The following is a 20,361-nucleotide window of genomic DNA, read 5'->3' on the forward strand; positions in this document are numbered from 1 at the left end:
TGAGCCACCCAGGCGCCCTGTAGTCTTGAAATTTTAAGGAGTCCTTACCTCTCAATCATACCCCGATGCCTTTTCTATTAACATTATTGCTGTACCATTCAAATTTTGGCCTGTACTCTAGTTAGAATACACCTCTCGCTGTGGTGGTAGATAATAATCCAGTTTTATTTACTCCATATAGGGATCTCTTTGGCCCACCACCATCTTTGAAACAATCCATTTTCCCCATCGATGTGTGTGACACATGTATGAAACTCCTATCCACGTCTGTTTCTGAACATACTCTGGTGTTTCATTTGAATTTTTTCTTGCTTTGACAGCGCACTCTATTTCTATGACTTTGTTTTTTATCTTAATATCTGGCATGGTTAGTCCTCCATCTTACTCTTATTTTTAAAGATTGGCCTAGTTATTCCTGAATTTTCATTTATCCATACACTTTTTTAACGTAAAAAATGAGTTCAGCAAGTTCCTCAAACATTATACTATAATTTTTATGGGTATATTATTACATTTTTGAATGAATTTGGGGAAAATGGGTATCTTTACAATATTTTTTCATCTCAATCAAGAGCATGGAATATATTGTGTTCTGTTAGTTTTAAACTTCAGCTATAAAGAGCTATTTCTCTTAAACTAATCCCTATATTATTAATGACAATGTGTTCTGGGGCACCTGGGTGGCTCAGTCGGTTAAACGTCCGACTTCGGCTCAGGTCATGATCTCACGGTGAGTTGGAGCCCTGCGTCGGGCTCTGTGCTGATAGCTCAGAGCCTGTAGCCTGTTTCGGATCCTGTGTCTCCCTCTTTGACCCTCCCCCGTTCATGTTTGTCTCTGTCTCAAAAATAAATAAATGTTTAAAAAAAATAAAAAAAATGACAATGTATTCTTTTATTAAATATTCTAATTGGTTATTTCTGATCATTTTTATGGAATAATCTTGTTATCAGCAACATAGCAGGTGAACATTTTAAAAATTCTTAATTCTGATAGTTTGTGTGGAGTCTGCCAGTTTTTCTAGGTAAATCATTTATCTACAAAAAAAGTGTCTATTTTATTGTTCTGTATTCCAATCCTATTTCTGGTTTCCTTCTCTAATACTGGCTAGGTCTTCCTATCCTAGATTAAAATGCAGTAGTGATAATAAATACACTTGCTTTGTTCCAAATCATAAAAAGAACACATTTCAGTTACTACAATAAGTGTAATATTTGCTCTAGGGTTAGAACACAAATTTACCAAGATAAGGAAGTTCCTTTATATTCTTGGCTTAGTAGAATTTTCTATTTTAAATTGATGAAGAGCTGTATCAAATATTTATTCTATACTGTTTAAGATAATTGTATAAATCCTTCTTTAATCGACTTATGTGGAAAACAATATTGATAGATTTTCTGAATTGGGGACATTTTTGCATTTCTTGAATAACCTTACTTGATGATGATAATGATTATTATGTATTTTAGAGAGCATGAGTAGAGGAGAAGGGCAGGTGGGGGGAAAGAGAATCTTAAGCAGGCTCCACACACAGCATGGAACCCCACTTGGGGCTTGATCCCATAACCTTGGGATCATGACCTGAACATAATCAAGAGTCAGATGCTAACTGACTCAGGCACCCAGGTGTCCCATGTTGTATTATTTTAATAAGGTATTAGATTTAATATTTTGGATATTGGCATCTATTTAAGAGAAAGGGAAATTCTTCTATGTGATTTTGTAATCAACATTATATTATCTTCATAAAACAACATAGGCACAAGTGCTCCTGTTTTTGTATTCTGGTCCACGAGAAAGGAAAAAAAAATAAAAGATCCTTGACCATTTGGTAGGACTCACACGTAAAACCATCTAATCCTGGAGCGTTTTCAAAGAAGTGGGTTTATCAACTGCCCAAAGAATCAATTGCTTTGATTCTTATTTACCTAGTGAAGTTTTTCTCTGTTTCTCTTTGCACCAATTTAAACATTTTATATTTTTCTAGATGATACACTTCACATCTTCAACTGTATTTGCACATGCAGTTATGTTATTTTCCCAATTTGTTGCATACAAATTCTTTATCTCACTTTGCATTTACATCCTCTTTTTGTTTTGACTATGTTACCAATGTTCTATTTTATTAATCTTTTAAAAGTATAATGTCTGATTATGGTAATTTTCTGTATTAATGTTAGTCATTATTTGATTTCTACCCTTATATTTTCTTTTTTTATATATTGAAGTATAATTAATATGCAGTATATTATTTTATAATACAGTGATTCAACAATTCTATACATTGCTCAGTGCTGATCACATTAAGTTTACTCTTAATCTCCTTTATCTGTTTCACCCAGCAGTGTCTACAATAGCCAAGCTATGGAAGTAACCCATGATCTTTTCTCATTTTAAAAAATGTACAAGTTTTCCGTGATTTTTTTACATTAAGTATTTATTCTATTGATTCTGCCTTTGAATCAATGGCTTTAAAGGATTTACATTTATATTACCTATTTTAGAACATATTTATTTATACTATTCCTTTTTTTTATTTGACTTTGTCCTTTATTTTTACACTCTTTCCTTCATTTTTATATTGCTCTTTGTGTTTTCTGGGTTTGTTTCAAGTTTTTTCAAATTCTAGTTACTTAACATGTAGTGTAACATTGGTTTCAGGAGTCAAATTTAGTGATTCATCACTAACATGTAACACCTAGTGCTCGTCACAGGTGCCCTCTTTAATACTCATCACCCATTTAGCCCATCCCCTGCCTACTTCCCCTCCAGCAACCCTCAGTTTTTTCTCTATAATCAATAGTCTTTTATCGTTTACCTCCCTTTTTTCTTCCTTTCCCTATGTTCATCTGTTCTGTTTGTTATATTCCATATATGAGTGAAATCAGATGGTATTTGTCTTTCTGTTGGGTAGATCAATATTTCTCTTCTTGCTTTAAAATTTAAATATGCTACTGTGAAGAGATATCTATACCCTCATTTTTATTGCAACAGTTTTCACAACAGCCAAGATATGGAAACAATCTAAATGTCCCTTAATGGATAATAAAAGTGGGATATCTATACACAATAGAGTATTATGCACCCTTAAGAAAGGAGGATATCCTGCCATTTGCAACAACATGGAAGGATCCTGAGTACATTATGCTGAGCGAGCTAAGTCAGAAAGAGAAAAGTACTGTAGGACATCACTTACATGTGGCATCTAAAAAAAAAAAAAGATGAACCCATAAAAAACAGAGCAAACTGGTAGTTGCCAGGGTTAACAGAGAATGGGAAATGGGAAGACTGATTTAAGGGTACAAATTGGAAACAAGTGGTAAATAAACCACAGTAATCTAATGTACTGTGTGATAAATAAAGACAACAAACAATATTGCACTACAATTTTGTAATGTGATACATATGGCTACAAAGGTAATATTCTAAATATAAATGTATCAAGTAACGTACTGTGCACCTGAAATTCAAGGTTACAGGTCAAATATATTAAAGAAGTAAATAAAATTGAAGCATTCTGTTTTGCCCTTACATGTTTGCCCTTCGATTAAGATGCACGGCATATTTATTTAGCCCTACTGATATTTAAATTTTTAATGTTTATTTGGAGCACAAGCAGGGAGGGGCAGAGAGAGAGAGAGGGAGACAGAGAATGCAAAGCAGCCTCCAGGCCTTTCTTTTAATTCTTCTAGAATTTTTCTTAAATACAACTCATTTTTACCAGATATTGATTTGTCCATGATTAACATACATTTTTTCACTTTCTCCCAAATTTGTTTAGTTATAAAAAAGCATTTGAAACCAGTTTTTGCATTTCACTCATAATTACCATGGCAATTTGGTCAAAATGTCCTAAAAAAGACTTGCCCTTGCAAGCAAAATATAGTACAGAAGACAAAAAAATAAAATCCTTTTTTGTTTCCAGAATTTCTTACTGTACAAGGGAAGGATGTATCTTGATATAATAAATAAAGGGTTAAACTCTCTCGGAAAAGTCATACATTTTAGGTCTTCCTTTTCAACAGATGAATTCAGCATCCTTTTGCAAAACTTAAAAAATTGCAAGAACCTTTTATTTTAGAATGACGTCAGAACTTTCAACAGAATACGAACTGAAAGTTTAACTTCAATTTGAAGATGTGGCAGAATTAGTTTTAATAGGAGTTTTAACTGAAGTAGGTAAATTGAAGTAGGCATCAACTAAGGGCTTATACGTTACCAATTCAGGATCCTGAAATAATCATATTGTTCAAGAAATAATCAACCTTTAAAATTCAGGAATGTGTACAGATACAGCAAAATCACAAGAAGTCCACGGATATAATTACACTTTTTAAAAAGAGTAATTTAGAATATATCTATTTTTTATCAGTTTCAGAGACATAGTTGAATAATAAAATATGCATCTGAGGCAACAGGGTGTAGATGAGAACTTTATTTTCTGATCAATTTTTCTGTGCACTTAAAATTTATTTAAAGAATAAAGGTTATTAACTTTTAAAAACTAAATTAGTGACTGGCATCATCATGCCAAATATCTCCACTAAAACTGGACCTAAAAATATCCTTAAAATAATTGCATTATCCACTTTGCAAAGAAACACAATAGGACAAAGCCATTTAATAACACCTTCACTGATCTGTACACATTAGAGTACTCTTCCTTGGAAGAGGGATTACTAGTATAGACATGAATCTTCCTTTGTTCAGTATGCACAGATTAATGACTATATGCTCATTCATAAAATATTTCATAATAATAATTATGTGACATTACTCTGGGGATTCAGAACAAACTGTAATGGTCATAAAAGATACCTGGAATCAGTTAAAGTTGTAGGTAACATTCTAGTGCAGAAGCTTTCAGTACCACTAGGTATTTCACCATTTATCATTTCTTTTTTTTTTTTATTTTTTTAACGTTTATTTATTTTTGAGACAGAGAGAGACAGAGCATGAGTGGGGGAGGACCAGAGGGAGAGGGAGACACAGAATCAGAAGCAGGTTCCAGGCTCTGAGCTGTCAGCACAGAGACCGACGCAGGGCTCAAACTCACGGACCGTGAGATCGTGACCTGAGCCGAAGTCAGATGCTCAACTGACTGAGCCACGCAGGCGCCCCTCAACATTTATCATTCCTTAAGTAAAACTCTGTTAAATTACTTCCACAGATTAAAGTTCTCTTACTATGCAGCAGCTTTAAATAACCTCAACAGAATAACCAAAATCTAATACTGTTAACCCAGGCCCCACCAAATTTAAGGACATAAGATTATTCTGTCAGTAACCTCTTGGACTCAATGCTCATTATGCTGTACATATTCAATAGTCTAAAAAGGGCTTATTTTCCAGCTTCAGGAAAAAGAAGTAATGGATTTAAATTCCATATCCACCATCTGGACTCTAGGTTTTCCTCCTTCACACGGGAGGTTGTTGGTATCTGGGGGGCCACTGCCTGTTTGAATCCTAGCCATAGTGTTTACCCAACAAAAGTTCCTGAACACTCTTGACCTGTGACTTCCTTTTCTATTAATAGTAGCTGACACTACAGTTATACAATGTGCCAAGAATTCTTATGGATTTTGACCTTGATTCTTATGGAATTTGACCTTCATAATAAACCCATTCTTATATCCTATTTTTATTCCCATTTTTTTTAATAGTGGATACCAAAGCACTGATACTAAAGTTTCTTGCTCAAATCACACACTAGGTCAGTGACTGGCACTGATACTGAGGGAGTCTGATTTCAGAGTCAGCGTAAGCTTTCGTACAGGATTGCTGTGAAGATTAAGAGACATCAACTCTTTAAAGCATTTATATGAGTTACAGGTTTTCAGTAATCACTGGATAAATGTTAACTACTAATCAAGTATAATAATATGTGTTCAAGAGATGGGAGGGTTAGGCCTTAAGTTTAGACTTTTGATGTAAGAAAGTATATTTATTCATATAGGCATGTAAGTTTACATATTTCATGTGCTTTTTATGATTTCATGAGAAAAATGAGTGGGGGAGGGGCAGCGAGAGAGAATCTCAAGCAGGCTCTGTGCTATCAGCACAGAACCAGATGCCAGGCTTGAACCTCTGAATTGCTAGATCATGACCTGAGCCAAAACCAACAGTCGGACACTCAATAGATTGAGCCACCCAGGCACCCCTAAATTTTCATCTTTCTTTGCAAAGATATTAATTTCTGATAACTAAGAATTTAAATTATACAATGGTTTTGGTAACCATTTTATGACTTTTTTTTTTAAGAGAGAGAGAAAGCACAAGCAGATGAGGGGCAGAGGGAAAGGGAAAGAGGATCTTAAGAAGGCTCCATGCCCAATCCAGATCCTGATGTGGGGCTCAGGCTCAGGACTGTGATATCATCATCTGAGCCAAAACCAAGAGTTGGACGCTGAATTGACTGAGCCATCAGGCGCCCCACATTTCTTCATTTCTTTAAATTTGTACGATACATTAAAAAATGAAGACCCAGACAATGAAATACGATTTGGCAATAGAAAGGAATAAAGTGCTGATCCATGCTACAAGGATGAACCTCACAAACATCATACTGAATCAAAGTAGCCAGACACAAAGACCACATATTGTATGATTCCATTTATATGAAATATCCATAAAAGGAAAATCTATGGGGACAGGAAGTAGATTAGCAACTGCCTGTGACTGGAGGTGGGAATGAGAATGAATGGAAATGGGCATGAAGTTTCTTTTGTAAATGATGGAAATATGGCACATTGTACTACAACCTAATTTTATTGTGGTATTTAGTGTATTTTATGATATGTATTTTTTATATTCCAATAAAGCTATTAAAGAATATGGAAGTAACCTAGGTCTCTCTTTTCCTCTGTGAGCACCCATAATTAAATACTTGAATGCCCTTAAGCAATTCTCTTTTGTTTTCTCATTCTATCTAGGCTACTTCCTCATCTATCTTTTTTTGTTTCATTTTTAACAGTTTTACTGAGGTATGATACATAAAAACTGCATACTTAACACATACAATTTGATGAATTTGAACATATGCATACACCTGTGAAACTATCACCAGAGTTAAGGTAATAAACATATCACCTCCAAAAGTTTCCTCCTGCCCTTTGTGTAGTGTATGCGGTAAGAAAACTTAAAAGCAGATCTAGCCTCTTTAATTTTTTAAGTGTACATTATGTTAACTATAGGCACTATATTGTACAGCAGACCTCTAGAACTTACTCTACTTGTACAACTGCAGTTTTAAAATCACTGAACAGCAACTCCCCATATAACCCTCCTCCTAGGCCCTTGTAACAAACATTCTATTCTCTGCTTCTTTAAATTTGACTTATTTAAGATAGTTCCTATAAGTAAAAGCTCTATGTGTCTTCCAGGTTTATTCATGGTATTATATATGGCAGAATTTCCCCTTTTTAAGACCAAATAATATTCCATTCTATGTGTATACCACATTTTCTTTATCCATTGATCTGTCAATTGACTTTACTTCCTCATCTAATAGTCCTATCAGTATACCATGCCTTTTTTAATCATTGTATTTCCACTAGGCACTTTGCAAACATCTGTTTAATAAATGAACAAAGTGGGTTAGTTTTTTTTTTTTTAAATTTGAGACACACACACACACACACACACACACACACACACACACACACACAATCTTAAGCAGGCTCCATGCTCAATGTGGAGCCCAACGTGGGGCTTGATCCCCCAACCCTGGGATCATAACCTGAGCTCTAATCAAGAGTTGGACGCTCAACTGATCAAGCCACCCAGGAGCCCCAGAGGGTTACTTTTCTTATGGTTCTATATACTTAATACTTTCAATAGGCCCTGAGCGATTTTTCTTCATTTTGCACATGGAAAAATAAAGGCTGGGGCAGGTGAACTAAACAGTATCAGATTATGTAATGTGTAAATATTTGCAGGCAGAATTTGTCCTAAGAATGATGATTGTGTCTAGAGTGTATCTAAACAAAAGCCTTAAGTGTATCTTTTTTCCAGCCCAGGATTGACACACTCTGCAGGAAAGACACATATCCCTAATTTAGTCTAAACTTCTGAAGGCTGTTCAGTTTGACTTTAACCATCCCTGAAATGCAGAAGCCACTTGTCTATTACAAGCAGTACTATTTCTTTAATTTCCTAAGTCTGACAGAGGCTTTATTAGTCTATGTCTGATCATGAGCCAAGGTCAGCATCCTTCAACATCCAAACTAAAGACAAAGTGACACAAGTTCTAAAAGAGATAAAAAGAGAATTATAAAGCATTCATGTCCTGAAAATGCTGATGCAGATTTCTTTAGTGCTTTTTTAAACAAATGTTAAAATGGTTTAGGAATTTTTAAGGAAATTAGCCAGAATTTTTGGCAGCTTTGGTTAAGAGAGTAAACTTCTGTGGAAGGGTAAGAATAAATGTATAATGAAATATTTCAGGGGCACCTGGGTGGCTCAGTCGGTTAAGCCTCCGACTTCAGCTCAGGTCATGATCTCACGGTCTGTGAGTTCGAGCCCCGCATCGGGCTCTGGGCTGATGGAAGCTGGAGCCTGCTTTCGATTCTGTGTCTCCCTCTCTCTCTGCCCCTCCCCCGTTCATGCTCTGTCTCTTTCTGTCTCAAAAATAAATAAACGTTAAAAAAATTTTTAAAGAAATATTTCAGCTCTAGGGTATGGATGGTGAGTATTTACATCACTTGGAATAAAAAAAACCCTCTTATCTCTGTAGATATATAAAATTGGGCTTTTACAAGAAGAAAAACTATATAGTTTGGATGTGAAAGAAAGTAAGGATTAATGTAACAATTTACAATCTACCCTTCTATTAGGGAAATCTCCCAAAATGAGAATTACAATCTTTAGAAATCTAGCACCATGTGGATTTTTCTACCTTAATAAGCTCATCTCAACTATTTTTTAAGTACATTTGAAAAGCTAATACCAAAACAAAGAGATAACTGAGATCAACAAAATAAAGTGGTATTTCCAGAATTCTAGATAATCGAGTAATCCAAACAAGGTGGTAAAGATAAGGTTAAGAAACAAAACTTCCTTGTATTTCACCTATGTCAATAAGAGGGGTGACTCTACATGTTTAATGAAACCCAGTAATTTGACAAAACACAAAGATTAAATCCTGTTAATTATTACATCAAATCAGCTATTTGTGTTTTTAATCAAATTCTTCTATGCCTACAAAAAATAAATGACATCTATTCTTTCAAGTAACTTTATATATGTTAGCCCAATGTTCCAGAATCGGCTGGCATAAGATCATAATGCATAACCAGCCAAGAATGATATTTTCCTTCTTGGAGTTTCTAGAGTACATACCTCCTGTATCACTTATCATCTAGTCTTTGCAGACATTCTTTATATTCCTGTCTAGTTTTATTATTGGTTCTTGTACAGTGATTTCTCATCCACTGTCATGACTTAGGCCCAGTCTAGATTGACACTTCCTATTGAAAGGGACTGGGTATTATATTTCTGAGGGTCCTCTACTGCCTCAAAATCAGGTGCTACACACTTGGCAGGCCATCAATACTATTTGCTGAATGACTGCAGGGAAGTTTCTGGGCTGAGCATTCCTGTTCAATTGCCCGAGACAGGGTAAACTGATGCTGCAGCCCTTTTATACTAAGACATATCCTAGTTGCATGTTCAAGAGAAAAGTACATTCTTGTTTTTTGTTTTGCTTTACTCTGATGTTTTTCTTGTTTAAAATCAAAGAAATTTACTTTAGATATTTGCCGATTTGAAAAAAAAATGTATTTCTCACACACTAATATGAGAAAAACTAAAAATTCTAATACATTTCAAGCCAAATTAGAGACGTGACTTCTCTGTTTTCTTGAGACCTACTTTCAGACTTTAATGCACATTAAAACTCGTTCATTTCTCTATCATGGAAATGATGGAATCAAATGTTTTACCCAGAAGGAAATGTCATTTGTAACCAATTAGGACCTTAATTTGTGAATTGTTTTGTTTTAGATTGTCTAATTTCAAAGTATTCATGAATGTGAGCTCTAGAAATTATGTTTTCAATAATTGCTTACTTCAAGTTTCTTGCTTTCTAGAGTTTCAAAGATGAGTAGTCATTTTTGTTCATAAATACATATTTATGTAAGTACATTTAATAAGGACTTATAAATATTCTAGTAGAAATACTTATGTTTTTAAAAATATTTTTTAATGTTTACCTTTTGAGAAAGAGAGTTCGAGCGGGGGGAGGGGCAGAGAGAGAGGGACACACAGAATCCGAAGCAGGCTCCAGGCTCTGAGCTGTCAGCACAGAGCCTGATGCGGGGCTCAAACTCACAAACCATGAGATCATGACCCAAGACGAAGTCAGACACTTAATCGACTGAGCCACCCAGGTGCCCCAGAAATACTTATGTTTTAAAATTATTGGTATACTTTAAGTATCTCCTATTTATACAAGCATGAAATTCAGTATATTATCACAAATTGAATATACCATCAATAAAAAAATCAATGATTTCTACCCCTTAGAAGTAGATGAACTTTTTATTAAATTTTAATTAAAAATTATGTGAATAAGCCGTTGTTTCAAATTCAATAGTCTGCCTTTTGAAATATTTAACATGTATTTATGAGAACATATGAAATACCTTTTTGCTTTCAACATTTTTTTTTAAATATTTATTTTTGAGGGAGGGGTAGAGGGGCAGAGAGAAGGAGACAGAGGATCTGAAGGGGCTTCAAACTGACAGCAGACGGCCTGATGCGGGGCTGAAACCCATGAACCTGGAGACCGTGATATAGGCCAAAGTCGAACCCTTAAGTGACTGAGGCACCCAAGCACCCCTCTTTTCCCTTTTTTGAAATGAAAACAATCTTTAATCTTTGTCTAAGATTTGTATAAGTCAGAAAGGCCCTCAGAAGAGACAAAAATTGTAAAATGGCAGTTTCTTTTTTTAATTTTTTGTTAACGTTTCTTTATTTTTGGGACAGAGAGAGACAGAGCATGAACGGGGTAGGGACAGAGAGAGAGGGAGACACAGAATCGGAAGCAGGCTCCAGGCTCTGAGCCATCAGCCCAGAGCCTGACGCGGGGCTTGAACTCACGGACCGCGAGAACGTGACCTGAGCTGAAGTCGGACACTTAACCGATTGAGCCACCCAGGCGCCCCTAAAATGGCAGTTTCTATATCTCAAAGTACTAATCAAGTAGGTATAATTTTAGTAACTGACAGTTCAATAGACGTACTAAGAAAACATGAAACTTGGCTTACTTCCTATTTATTTCTATCTGTATTTATTTATAATTTGGAGTGCATGAGCATTTTAATACAAATACTGAAATATGAGGCTTTCACAACTATGTTATGATAAACATGAATTATTAAATACTGTGTCATATTACATTACTTAATGTTTCTCCTTATCTAACCGAACTATAAATCTTTTAAAGGCAATGTATCTTGTACTTCTCCATTTCTCAGTTTTTTACATGAGCCAATGTTCAATATCTGTTGATTTTGATCACAAATCTCACAAGAAAAATTTTCTCTTATTTCATAATGAGGATGAATTAGTAGAGAATGTGTCATTAAATAATGAAAAAGGTTTTTGTCTTCCCTTTAATTTGCTAAGGTATTCCTCCGAACAGTGTGACAAACTATTGAACAATGTAATTATGAGATCTCCATTTAGAATGAGGTGAAATTCTAAACTGAATAAACATATTATTCTGAAAGCATTATGCTTAATTCTAGGTGCCATAATATATGAAAGATGCCAGTCAGATTGACAATGAATCTCAAGGGTTGTTGTGAAAGCCAAGGAAAACAAAGAAATGAAGAATTCTACATTTTCTGGCATGATGAAAGGCAGTAATACATCCAAGTATTCAGAACAATCAAAACTTGGCAGATGAAAATAGTTCTTTAAAGCAAGAGTATTAATAACACCACTGGATGTGTATTTCTACCCCTATCCATGGCTTTGGCGTTTGTGATTATTACTTAACAGATGAATACACATGCAATAAAGATGACTTTGGAATAATAAGAAATAAGGATTTGTGCAGAGAACCAGGATGAAATCACAAACTGGCACTATTACAGAACCTTTATTTCCAGAATGCAAATATCACATCATTAGCTTGTAAACACTGCTAATACAATGCTTTTAAACTTGCATTACTGGACACTGGATAAATATTTTTGAATGAATTAGATGTATTAATAGATTCATTCTTCTCTGTTGGTTTCACATGTGAACAATTATAAAACCATCTCTAACTCATGTGCCTTTCGATGTGTACTGTAGAAAATCCTTTAATTATAAAATAAATGCCATGTATGCACACATGCCATGCACACACCCTCCCATCATATAATAAATCAGTGCTAATTACTGCAAGAAGTAATACATTCATGAATGTTAGATGTAAAATATTGTCCTTTAATGTGGACAAAAATATTAACTCATCCACTTAATTAAAAGCCCATATTTAATGCATGTGCATCATTTGACAGTTTGCACATCCATTCATTCTGAAGAGATTTACCAGGTGAAGATATTTCATAATATGTATTAACTTCTAATGGGAAAAAGTTCCAGAGAAAAATTACCCCCAGAGTATATCTTTAAAAGTCATTATTAAGACATAAATTTATTTATAACAGGAAATGAATTTGAGTTATAAATATTCTTTCAAGGATGGGGAAGTTTATTTATAGCTTTAAAGTTTTTTAATACTCAAGTCAATTCATAGTTCAAAGGGGAATTTAACAAAAAATATATGAACGGACTTAAAAAAAAATCCATACTCCTAGTCAGCAGATCTGATTCTGAGTTCTACCTAGTTATGTGACATTGAGCTTACAGTCAAACCTGTTAAACCTCATTTTCTCACCTGTAAAATGGAGACATTCATAACCCCTATGATTTCTGCTTTTTCTCAGGTTCTATTCAATAGTTCTGGAAATAGATCAAGCTTTCACTAAACATAAGACAAAAGGATGCTGGTCCCTCAAGATAACTTCTCTTTGGGGAGCCTGGGTGGCTCAGTGGTTAAGCATCTAACTCTTGATTTCAGCTCAGGTCATAATCTCGCGGTTTGTGGCATTGAGCCCTGCACTGGGCTCTATGCTGACAGCACAGAGTCTGCTTGGGATTCTCTCTCCCCTTTCTCTCTGCCCCTCCTGTGCTCATGCTCTCTGTGAAAATAAATATTTTTAAAAAGGTTAACTTTTATTAATTTTTCTTACATGTGATGCTACATTTTCAACTAGTTTTCGTTAAAAAAAATCATAAATGCAACACACATGTAAAAACTGCATGAAAAGTCACAGATCAATTATGTGTCATAAAGCAAGTGCCTATGAAACCACTCTCCAGTCCAAATTTAGAACAGTATTGCTACCCAGCTGCTTCCTCTTGGGCCACATGTTACTCTACCTTGTTCACAAGTAACCACCCTCCTGATTTTCATAACAATTACATTCATATTTTTCTTTACACTTTATCAAATCTAAATGCATCCCTACATTTTCCTGTACTTCAAAATTTATATTCATGTAATTATATATCATGTATTTCTGGATCTGCCTTCTTTAATTCAATATTATATTTGTGCTCCATCTATGTTTCATGTGTCTACAACTCCCCTTTTCATTACTTCATAGTATTCCATTGAATAAACATGCAGAAATTCAGGTTGCATCCATTCTACTATGAATGGCTGTGCCTGCTGTTTCCATTTATTGATACGATGAATAATGTGTATGAACATTCATGTTCATGTGTAATGGTAGTCATGTGTGTACATTTTTGTTAGGTATGTTTCTAGAGTAGAACTACTGAGTAATAAAGATAAAATATTTCTCCCAGTCACAAAGACCAAAAATGGGAATTCTGTTTTTTCTGTCACTTTGCTAAGATATTACACTATAATTTTAATATTAGCTATTCCCGGAGTACATCAGCATTTCATATGTAAATTTGAATTTCCCTGATGACTGAGGAGTTTGAATCCCGGGCGAAATGTTTATTGGCCAAATGGATATCATCTTTCAAACACATTTTTAAAAACCTATTCTCTAATTAAAATGATTTTCTAATTGTTTACTGCTGTCCAAAGGGGGAATCAAAGACCCCAAAATTCATGCCTGTTGGTCTCTGTCCTTCACTTCAATCAGATATCTTTGGCCTTCAAGAAGGTATGTTCAATAATTTTGCCCTGTATGTTATTTTAAGTTAGGTAAAGTTTATTTTTTAAAGTGTATTTGTTTTGAGAGAGAGAGAGAGAGACAGAGAGACAGAGAGACAGAGAGGCAGTGTGTGCTGGGGGGGAGGAGAGGGGCAGATAGAGAAGGAGAGAGAGAATCCCAAGCAGGCTCAGTGTTGTCAGGGCAGAGCCTGACCAAGGGCTTGATTCCATAAACCGTTAAGCACAAATTAATTTTAATTACCTACTCCACCGTTTCTAGAAGACTGTTACCTCATTTGTTACATAGCAATATCAATATAAAGAACTTGTAGGATCATACATCATTTTCCATCTTGTACCATACTAAATCTACTTTATTTAAGGCCATCCTGTTTTCCCCAGTTTGAAGCTCCTATATTTCTGTACTCAGTATCATGGAGCTTCCCAGCTGCTGATTTTTCATTCAATACGTGACATCTACTAAAGCCAACCAAAAGGAGAAAAGAAGCTCAAAGTAGAAAGGTTACTAGAATCAAGCTTCTATCAATATTTCTGTTGTCTGGGCCAGTTGTTTTCCCTTCTCTATGCCTGATTCTTGTCAGATTTTATTTGTCAAATAAACTCACCCTACTTGGCTTTAAATTGGGCCCCCTCAACACAGATCTTCAATTTTTTCCTTCCCTCAATTATCCACAAACATCTTGGAACCATCTTGCTTCTCAAACATTCCAAATATTTTTGTCTTCTAGCCCTTCTAGGACACTGCCTTCAGTTCTACTGGTCCATGAAACCAGCTCATTCACTTCACTCTTGACATGCCCAGGTTCTGACACGACACAGACACTTACAGTGTTTACTTCCCCTAGTCTGACATTTTTGTGGTAATATATTGTCCTAGTTCCATCTTGCATTTCAGAGTTCTTTTTACTCCTTCAATCGTGTTTCTTTCTTTTCTCATACCTTAAATGTACATTTCTCTACATACCAACTCCTTTGAAAAGCAACAAGGCCAGAATTCCGTCAATTATTTTTCTACTACCTAAACCTGCATTCAAAGTTCAGATTTCTACCAAAATTACAGCTAATTCTAATTGCCAGTGGGTCACAAAACCCAAAACTGTTACATCACCTACATTTCTCAATTCAGTATTTTAATGCCATCATTCTTCTTTCTCATTGTCCCTCAAGATTGTAATCTGAAAATCTTAACGCTATTGTTTTAACATCCATTTTTTTTTTTTTTTACTTTCCACACACACTACATGAAGTAGAGTGTGTGAGCTAGAGTTTTTATTCAATGGTCCACGGAGTTATGGGGAAATGACAATCTCTGAATCCACAGGAAGAATGCATTATTTTGTATGTATCTATGTGAATTTATAAAGAAATACCATTAGTTTTTATTAGTTTATTAAAGGATTAAGAACCAATGTTTCAGATTCTCATCACCTTATACTAGGATTATTGTAGTAACCTTTGGCTTAATAGGCTTATTCTCTAAATTTGGCTGATCCAAGTGATAAATCTTTAAAGAAATATTTTCATACATCCAATATTAATTCATTCATTTAATAAATATATAGTGAGTATCTCCTATGTACCAAATACCATTTAAGGTTCTGGGTCACATTGATGAACAAGATAGAAACAAAATTCTTCTCACAGAGCTCACATTTTAGTGAATAAAGAAAAATCCAATCTATTAATAAACAAAGAATCAAGAAAATATCCATTAGCCCTATTTGCTCTCCATGTAATTAAACAGGAAGATTTCACAGTTACTGGGTAGCTATGTCTGAAGAGATGGTCATGAAAAGCTCTTCTAAGAACATGACAGCTCTAAATGAGAAGAAGCAAGCCATGTACAACCAAGGAAAAGCACCCCAGAGGTGTGCGTTAACATGAAAGCTGAAAGGTGGTAACAGACCTGGGATTTTTGTAGGAACAAAAGAAGAGGCCAGTTTTGCTAATGCACAGTGAGCAAGAAGGCAAAGTGGGGATGAGGTCAAAGGGATAGGTAGGAGCAGATAATTTAGGATGGTGGAAATGAAAACCGAGTTTGGATTAAGGGTAAGCATGATGAAAATTTAAGTAGAAGACATGGAATCTGGTTTATTTTCTGTAAAGAAAAAAAGGATCTTGACAAAAGTAGAAGAGAGGCAAGCAAAGCCGCTAAGTTGATCATGGAGGTCAAGGTGCTGGTCTCTGCAAAACCTACACTATTTTCCTCTTGGGTCCCTCTGTGTAGTCATGGTGATGCTACCCATGCTTCATGTGTCTCCCCTTGCTTTTGCATACATAACCTCCTCTCCTGTCACCACAGCGCCACAGTATTAAACCCATTACACAAACAGTATTAAGAGAAGAAAAACAGGGGTGCCTGGGTGGCTCTGTCGGTTGAGCTCCCAACTTCGGCTCAGGTCATGATCTCACAATTCATGGGTTCGAGCCCCGCATCAGGCTTTGTGCTGACTGCTTGTTCAGAGCCTGCAACCTGCTTCAGATTCTGTGTCTCCTTCTCTCTCTGCCCCTCCCCCGCTCATGCTTTGTCTCACTCTGTTTCTCAAAAATAAATAAATGAAAAAAAATTAAAAAAAAAAAAAAGAAAAACACCAGAATGGTTGAGACTTACGTTGAAACGATCAAGTAGCCAAGTGAATTGGCTATTATTTACATGATGTGTTCTTTAAATTATGTCATAGCTTTAAGTACATTACAGAAAGAGTCTGGCCTCTATATTATTCATACTAATCCATGTATTCGGCACTATGGTAAAATATAAAGTTCAGATTTTTGAAGTAACCTATAAAAATAACAGTCAAAATACTGTTTTATCCTAAAAATGCTGATTACATTGTAAAAAAGAAATATTTTCAAGTCAGTATTAATCAATGTCATTTTTAAAAGCAATCGTACATCATGAGTCATGATTGTATGGAATTGTATGGAAACGGCCATTGGCTAATCAACAAGCAGGAATAAAGTAAAATCTTTTGAGCATCAAACTGATCTGTGCTAACTAATTTGTATCACTTCTACTCTTCCTCCTCAAATACCATTCTCTTCTTCATGTTTCTTTAGATACCATCTTAGCCCCTTTTATTTCAAACATCAGTGCCCAATCTTGTCTCTAAACATATTTTTAAAACCATGTTAGCTATCAGCCAAGTTTAAATACTGTTTGTCAGAAAGTGATACAAAACTACTGGGGAAAATAACCACCATCGAACTCTTCTAGTATGTGCATTCTTAGCAGAGGGTCATTATGACATTTGTCATTGGAGAAATGCAAGTTCAACAAATGAGTTTGTTTTTCTTCTAATTTCTAGTTAATCTTTTTACAAAGAAAAAACTTGTTAAAATCCCTTGGCCAAACTGGGGCACCAGGAGGGCTCAGTTGGTTAAGTGTGTGACTCTCTATCTGGGCTCAGGTCATGACCTCACGGTTCATGAGTTCGAGCCGCACATTGGCTCCACTGCTTGGGATTCTCTTTCCCTCTCTCTGCTCCTCCCCTGCATGCATGCTTTTGCATGTGTTCTCTCTCTCTCTCTCTCTCTCTCTCTGTCTCTATCTCACATAAAACAAACAAACAAACAAACAAACAAAAAGGTCTTGGCAAACCTAAGGCTTAGAATGTCCTTAAGGCTTGCATCAGGCTGAAAAGTTAGTTTTATATAGGTAATATTTGCACATTATCTTGAACATACAGAGGGAAGATACTAGAATAAGTGAAAATTCCATCAAATTAACATCAAACCTGAACATTCCTGACTCCTACATGCAAACCAACTCAGATAAAATTCAAACTGGGGCACAGTTATACTGAACTTGTGATTATCAGAAATAACCAAGTTCTACCAGTAAAACATCATTTCTCACCTCCTTCACTTTCCAAATTCTTGAAAGTTAATTACATGTAATACAACAATCCCACTTCAGGTTATTTATCCAAAATAATTGAAGCCTGTAACTCCACAAGATGTTAGCACTCCCACATTCATTGTCATACTACTCATAATAGCCAACTTGTGGAAAAAGATGAATAGATTTTGTTTTTAAGTGTGGTATATACATACAATGTAATATTATTTGGCTTTAACAAGGAAGAAATTCTGACACATGTTACAATATGAATGAAACTTGGGGGCAATATGCTAAGTGAAGTAAGATCTAGAAGGACAAGTGCTGCATGATTCCACTTATAGGAGGTAATGAAAATAGTCAAATTCACAGAATCAAAGAGTATAATGGAGGTTTCCAGTGGTTGGGAGGAGGGGAGGAGGGGAGAATGGGGAGTTTGTAATCAATGGGTATCAAGTTTCAGTTTAAGCAAGATGAATAAGCTCTAGCGATCTACTGTACAGCATCGTGCCTATAATCAAAAATACAGCATTGAACACTTAAAAATTTGCTCATCTCACATTGTGTGATTTTTGCAGTAAAATAAAAATAATTATCCCCGTATAAAAATTGACCATTGTCATAACAGTTATTCCTATGGTACATTGGTTTTAATTCTAATTCTATTGTTTACTTATTTCATTATAGTTACTAGTTCATATGCCTGTTTTACCATTCAGACGAAAAATTTTGGCCATTACATTTTATCTCAATCGTCACAATATCCTACTCAGAAACAACTGTGATCCCATGCTATATATTAAGAAAGCAAGGCTACTTCATCTAGCTGTCAAGAACAAACAGGAATATAAATCTATTCTCTCAAACTCCAAAGCCATTTTGTATTCACTCTTCTATACCTAGTAGTCCTTGTGGTAAGAACTCTTATCCAGACGGAAGGAGGGACTTACATTTGCTTTAAAAGTCCCTTAACACCCTCAACCTGTGGGTCTAGAGGTCATCATTTAGGTGTTATCCTAAGTTTCAGAGATACATCAATCCTGCAGTGTTTTATACGAGATGCAGGGGGAAAGTTAGAAAACTGTATTATGCAACCTACAGAAACTAGGCTTCATCATCTCTTCAATTATCATCAATTGAAAAAGTTGCTTTAAACTACTTTTCAAGATGTACTTGTGATGAGTATATGACAAATGAATTACAAACAGAAAGGCACCGGGGCACGTGGGTGGCTCAGACTGTTCAGCCACCGACCTCGGCTCAGGTCAGGATCTCGCAGTTCATGAGTTCGAGCCCCACATCGGGCTCCGTGCTGACAGCTCAGAGCCTGGAACCTGCTTCAGATTCTGTGTCTCCCTCTCTCCGCCCCTTTCCAGCTCATGCTCTGTCTCTCTCTGTCTCTCAAAGATGAATAAATGTTAAAACAACAACAAAATCAACAACAGAAAGGCACCTTCCTGAATAAAGAAATTAAAATTGAACACCAAAAAAACCTCAATTATGTCAAATGATAGGAACATTTCTTTAAAAATCATATGTTACACGAAATACAGAGTTCAGCTTTTAGAGCAACTTCTTTATAATCTTTATAAAGATTAACTGTCAAGATACTATTTTTGCCTTAAAAATACCAGTACATGTGCATATACAAATGTAAAACAGAAAAGATTCCTAGACAATATTAATCAATGTCATTTGTTTAAAAAAAAAAAACAATTGGTGCACATCATGAGTCATGAATGTAAATTTATGCAAACTGCCTTTGGCTAATAAACAAGGAGAATTAAAATAAAAATGTACTAAATGTCAACTGGATCAATGATAACTAATTTGTATAGATTTAAATTACATCTATCTACCTCAGGCAATCACCAATTTCTTTATTAACTGTGTTGGAACATTTTTGAGCAATTAGAACTCAATTGCTATCAAATAGCTAAGATTTTAAAATGGCATTTAAAAATTACATGCTTGAACATTGAGAAGAAATTAAAATCCTGTTTATTTCTGATTGCTTATTATACAGGTCAATGAACATTTTCTGAGTTCAATTTCAATAATTTCCTGTGGTATTTTCTAACATTCTTGAAATTTCTAGGTTTTAAGAATGAGGGTTAAAATAAACCGCACCTTTGCTGCAAAACCATATTAACAGGATTAATTCCTATCAAATAAAACACTGACTAGCTTAAGTCTATTGTCTTTACTTGAAAACTCCAGAGATCAAATTAAAGAATCCATTTGATGGAGAAATGTCCAGGTTAATTTTCTTTCTCTAAATTTCTGGAAAAAAACCACGAGAGCATGTTCT

The sequence above is a fragment of the Prionailurus viverrinus genome, chromosome X (genome assembly GCF_022837055.1).
Source record: "Prionailurus viverrinus isolate Anna chromosome X, UM_Priviv_1.0, whole genome shotgun sequence".
Lineage (NCBI taxonomy): Eukaryota > Metazoa > Chordata > Mammalia > Carnivora > Felidae > Prionailurus > Prionailurus viverrinus.